This window comes from Lagopus leucura, unplaced genomic scaffold (assembly GCF_019238085.1).
Source record: "Lagopus leucura isolate 7727_CA_CO unplaced genomic scaffold, USGS_WTPT01 Super-Scaffold_810, whole genome shotgun sequence".
Taxonomy (NCBI): domain Eukaryota; kingdom Metazoa; phylum Chordata; class Aves; order Galliformes; family Phasianidae; genus Lagopus; species Lagopus leucura.
This window is the reverse complement of record NW_024962261.1, coordinates 6,856,908-6,862,907: the sequence shown is the minus strand read 5'-3', so window position 1 is coordinate 6,862,907 and position 6,000 is coordinate 6,856,908. Positions and strand designations below refer to the sequence as shown.

At 38.9% G+C, this 6,000-nt stretch overlaps 1 long non-coding RNA gene across 1 annotated transcript in view; it reads left to right on the top strand.

The window, feature by feature from the left end:
* The window catches only part of LOC122177112, a 38,893-nt gene extending 33,827 nt beyond the window's left edge, over positions 1-5,066 (top strand). Inside the window, exon 5 of the long non-coding RNA XR_006177954.1 lies at positions 2,148-5,066. This is a non-coding gene — a long non-coding RNA (uncharacterized LOC122177112). The remainder of the gene's footprint in view (positions 1-2,147) is intronic.
* Positions 5,067-6,000: the final 934 nt, after the last annotated feature.

The window sequence follows — 6,000 nt, the reverse complement described above, 5'->3', positions numbered from 1 at the left end:
TTGTCTTTGTCTTTTTTTGTGTCTTTGTCTTTTCATTCTGTCACCCTTTCCCTTTCCCTTTCCCTTTCCCTTTCCCTTTCCCTTTTTTCTTTTTTCTTTTTTCTTTTTTCTTTTTTCTTTGTCTTTGTCTTTTTTTGTCTGTAAACAGCATCATTCTGTCATACAAAACCACATCCTCTGGCTACCTGTTTTACACATATCAGTTTGGGAAGGACACTCTGGACACAGATCTTACCTAATGTGCCAGATTATGAACAAGAGGTCCTTGGTCTGAGTCTCTTTGACACCAGGGGAAAGGCTTGTTCTAACCTTGGATTCATCCGAAGTTTCTAAAAGGAGTTATTTAAGTGAAGATAGGCTAAACAACAAAGGGCATCTGCTTTCCCATATATGTGTGGATCCACAGACAAAATTGGGAAGGGAATGTGGCTGAGCAGAAGTAAATTACTCTGTCTAACTTAAAATCAAACTGTGGAATCCACTGCTATTTGGTAAAATATTCTGAGTGAATTTTTAAAAAGGGCTGGATTAGTTCATTGCTATTTGTTGCAGCTACTCTCAAATAAATGGATAAACATGTGACTATTTAAGAAGAATCCTCTTATCCAGCTTCAAAACTATACAACTGAGAGCAAAGTTTGTCTCTCTAAAAGTAGTCAAACCCAATGGTTGATGCTGTACAGCAACTTTTTTAGCTGAAGAGGTCAGGAAGGAAATATTTCCCCACACTAATGGGTAACCACAGTTTCATTTTCCAGCAGCTATTATGTTCTTGAAGTTCATTACCACTGGAGACTTAATGTGCCAGTGCCCAGTTCTCTGTGCCAGAGGTTTACAAGTTAGGAGAAATGTATCACACTCAAGAGGAGAGGGAACAGTTGTCCCCTTCCATTCATAAAGTATAGTTTTGTCATATCGTAAGATGTCTGTTTCGTCTCCAGCTTTTGCCCCACTTACACTTTCATTCATTCAAGTGTAATTGTTAAGATAAGCCCTGTGTCTGGGCTTTACTTGTCAAAACCCAGGCAAACACAGAAGCAAAACATTGGTAATGGTGGCTCTCCTGTGTGTGTTGGTACAAAACTCCAAGAGTACATCTCTGCCTAATGAGAAAGCACTGATGTTCTGACAAGCAAGAACAACAAATAATAATTAAAAAAAAAGTTGCTATTCTGTCAAATATTGTGTGCATATCAAGGATCTGGAGTACAAAGCAGACTTAGCAGCAATCACATTTTGAGTAGAATTCACTTGAATGTAACACCTTCTCTCTCTAAGGTTTTGAATGTGGTATCTTAAAGATGATCACACAAATTACTCATTCCAGGAACAAAGGCTCTTTCTTGAAAGCTGTCAGCTTTCTGACAGTTATGATGAGCATTTACTTCAGGCTTGTAAAACATATTAATCAAACTTGTTCCTATAGCTTCAGTCCAAGGAGTGTTACTGTTTCTTTTAGAGAAATATTTTACATAAGTGCTCTGAATACGTATACACCTTGAATGCAAACCACTGTCTATGCCATTCATTCATTCATAATGAATAAATACTAGTCTACGTCAGGATTAAGGAGAATTGAAGCAGTGTATGGAAATCTGTTTATTACAAGACTATTTGCCAAAGACCTATGCACCATTCCTTGAACCCTGAAAAACATTTGAAAATATGGGTTGCATTTGCAAACTTCAGTGTATGACATGGAGAGCTGGCAAACTGCCTGGTTTCTACTTAAAGGATTGTCATTCTGGGAAAAATAAATTTCTCTAACTAGACAAAAGTCAATGTTTTCATGTTTTACTGCAATCAAACTGATTCAGCTGACAATTTAATGTCTCAACACTTAAAATATCTGTGGATAATCAGTTATCTCAATCAATCATATCTACAAGATTTCTCTATTTTCAAAGCCTGTATACATATGACAGAGATATCTAACAGTTTATAGAAACCTTCCCATTCTTAATGCTTCATGATTTCTCTTCAACTATCTACTTCTTTTTTTTTTTTTTCTTTCTTTCTTTCTTTTTTTCCTCCGTATTCAAGATTTTATAATTTTTGGAAAAAAAAATCCAACCCTGCACTGTAATCAGATTTTGAAACCTTTGTGTTAATGTCCTGTTTTATTTAATTTTATGTATATTTTATAGTCTGCTTGCCTGTCAGAAAGATGTGGAAATGTGCTGGCATTCCAGCTGAAGACATCATTATGAGTGAGAAAATGCTCAAGGCTTTTTCAAAGTGGGTGCTGAAACATACATTTCTCTTCTTTGACTCCAGGGGATGCTAACAGCTGCCCCAGCAGACAGGTACTGCAAGGTCAAAGGCTAGCAGAGCTGTGCACCTCCAGAATTTGACTGCCAGCAAAGTAGACGGGTAGTTTCTCAAAACTAATAATAAAAATAGCAACAGTGATGAGAAAAAGAAGGAACTGACAACAAAAATGAAAAGAAACCTGCAGGAAGTGAATTCTGGGAAGCATAACACTTGGCAGAGCTGATTTTAATATCTGACAGGTTGAGTTCACTAATCTTTGCTATTCATATTGACGTGAAACTTCATACAGTTTTAGAGATTTGTATCTATTAAGACATGCAGCAGTGTTCCTACAACATGGGAACAAGTTTGCTAGCACCTACTGTTCTTCTTCCCTGATAAAAATTGGTATGAGCTGTTTTAAATGCCTAACAGATAATTACTCTGAACAATCAATAAAGAAAGCTGCATCTTTAGGGCCTCCTTTATCTTTAAAAAATAATAAAAAAAACACCAAGCCTCAGACCCACCAACAAGAGAAAACAACATTCTTCCCTCCATCTTCCCCCCTCTCTTTTGTTTCTTTGATTACTTGGAGCCTTGTAATCAAACTAAGCTTAGTTTCAGGACCCTTGGGGCAGTATCTTTTAGTTCCCTGTCAGACTGCATTGCAAAACAATCAATCTTGCTCTTGCACTCACTTGGCGGAAGTGCTGCGACACGAAGAGTGCCGTGCTTTGCTCTTGCTGTGAAGCTTCGATGACAAAAGTTTTTATCAGAAGCTGACTGTATTTAGGGTTATGAATATGCAATGACTCTCATTAGTATTGAAGCGCAGGAGCACAGGCTGACATCCCCCGCCACTTTTAGCTGCTGCAGAATCGTCTAATGAATTGTCTTGCTCTTTCACTTGCACAGGCGCTGCTGTTATGGCTCCCTGTTCCAAGGGGAGTTGCCCAGTTTGAGAATACTGTTGACTGCAGAAATTAATTGCCAGGAACTGCTCTTGATTTTGTTAAACAATGTTGAGACAGTGTTTAAATTGCCAAAACAGAAAACCATTAAGCTCTGCACAAGACAGAGCCATCATGAATGAAGGAACATGTGTGTCAGCGTGCCAGGCTTTACGCGCAGTCTTGTGGTCACACCTGCACAATTGAAGATGTCTGTGTGCCAGTGGAGGGTCTCAGAGACCTGTCTTCACATTGATTTATTTACTGTCCTTCCAGCTAGAACAATTAAGATGAGGCGGGGGATAAGGCAGAGTTCTTCAAATGAGCAGGATTCCAATACACTGCTGTTTGATCAACCTGTTAATGCTCTCTTCTTTTCCTCTGGGACACTGTCAAACATTTTTCAGTTCACACATCTGCAATCTTTTTATGAATAAAGCACTGATAAGAATGTTGCCAACAAATGATTAAGATATCTGGCTTGATTTGTAGTATTGGAGGAGATGTGAAAGCTTTCAGAAAAAAGTGGAAATGCCCCTTTTTCCCAATTGGTTAAATTAAGTTTTTTTTTTTCCTATTCATCTGAAATTTCTCCTGACATAAAAGGATCTTTTGTGGCTCTCCGCAGATTGTGAAGGATGGAGTGAATTGAAATAGATAATATATTCCAAGAAGCGTAAGTAGCATTCTGAAAGGTGTGTGCATACTGCAAGTAATGAAGGATATGAGGTTCTCCCAAGAAGATGTCAGCCCTGTGCAGCTCTTTATCCATTCAATCAGTAATGGAAATGGTCCCAGTGCAAGCAGGAGGATCTGTTTAATTTTTACTGCGATTTTTGGCACTGCTGCTCTAAAGTGAGCTTAGGTTACCTCTTGACCCAACCCCAGGAGTGCCTGTTCTCGTCAGCTGGAGAAAAAATAAACATAAAAAACATCTACATGTTGGGAGTATCAAATACAAAAGCAGTTTAAAATAAATGCAGTTCTGACAAAAGTGGCTCAAGTATCATACATCAAACACTTGTTACCTCTCTTGGCCTTAGTGATTGCACGTGACTAAGAAAGAGTGAGTGATAAAATCCGAAGAAAGATGAAACCAATCTGGGCCTTTTTAAAGATCATCAATCATTCTGTGCAGCCATGATATTATTAGTTCCAGTAAGCCTTGTTCTCCCATTTTATGGACATCATAAACCCCCACCCTTCTACCAATGCTACCATGGGAAATCACTTTTATGGGCAGCATCTTAGCATGGGCCAATCAGATCTAATCACATAACAAGCTACTGAATTATTCAACGTTCTCCCTAATTCTGCATTCTTCCTGCACTTTGCTGTCACTGCAGGGTTTTAAAAGTATGTGATTTTACAATATTTATTAAGAAGATAACTGTACACAGGAATTTTGCTTTCTCGATGTCTTTCAATAATTGTTTGTTCCCTTAGATGGTTGTACTATATACACTTCTGTATAGAGAATATTTTCTCAGAAAAGAACAGCTATTCATAACGTGGCATTCAGCTCTAAACTCTTTCGGCTTTTAAAATACTGAGCGTAAGGACAATAGTGAAACAATTGTGTTCAAACATAAAATATTCAGATTTACAGAGCAAACTGTAACCAGCATGTCTCTTAGCTGTTGCTATGAATACAGGGCTCACATTGTATATGAAAATATTTCAGTTTTAATTGCAAATCTGTGCAGAGATGATTTGGGGTCTGTAATTAGCACATAAATTCCAGACTTTGTGACTGCTGTGAAAACACACATTATTTATGGAACGATTATCTAAACATAATTCAGTGTTTTTTTGCTTTCAACAACTACTGTAAAAGTCTGATTTAATAAAATGTGAAAAATTTTCTGTCTCTTACACTTCTGTTTATGTTATGAAGCGTTCGTTTCTCTGTGCTACCATTTCCCACTCCACCTGCAGTGGTCTTTGCTTTCAGTGGTTCCATGCTTCACTCACACCTCAGGGAGGTTTCTTCACAACCATAAAGTGCCAGGCACTTAATTTGTTTAAAATGAAAGCTTGGATTATGCAAATCGGTCTGAACTGCATGAACAGAGTGAGTTTATGTGACCTCCATCCTCGTGCTTTTCATCCAGGCTCAAAGGGGAAATAGATAGGAGCCCTGTCTGAGCTGGTTTTAAGCTACCATATGCAGATTTGTGCTTATCCGGACAGGGTTACAGGAAGGACAAAGTGGTCTCTTGTTCCCACCCACTTATTGTAAACTGTGGGCTCAGCCTCTTCTCATTCCCATCACTGTAGGTGGCATCCGGCTCAAAGCTCCTCATCTCTCTTCCACGGGAATTCTTCCCTACCTGCAGCCCCATGTGTTTTCAATACTGGCTACTCCTACAACTCATTTCACAGGAATAATTTTTGGGACCATCTTCCATTGCAAGGTTTAAAAACAGGTTTTTGGGTTGTGTGGAACTGAGCTTTCCCCTTTCCAGTCTTAACTGTGTCTGGAGGCTGCTAGTGGGCACTGAGCTGTGAACCAGTGTGCACATCTGCTTGAACACCACAACAATGAGTTAAATAACAAAACACAGCTTACAGTAACAGCAAAAATCCCTCATATGGACTTAATTTACAGCTGAAAATAACACACCTGATGCTTTCCTCCCTTGTGGGTTGGCCTTGTATATGGTTTTGCTGTTGTTGAGGTACAACCCCCATCTTCCCTCCAAAACCTGGTCACAAGGTACTCTGCAGACACAGCTCTGTGCAGCAACAGCCTCAGCAGTTGCTGTAGTAGTGACAGTCCCAGCCACTATGG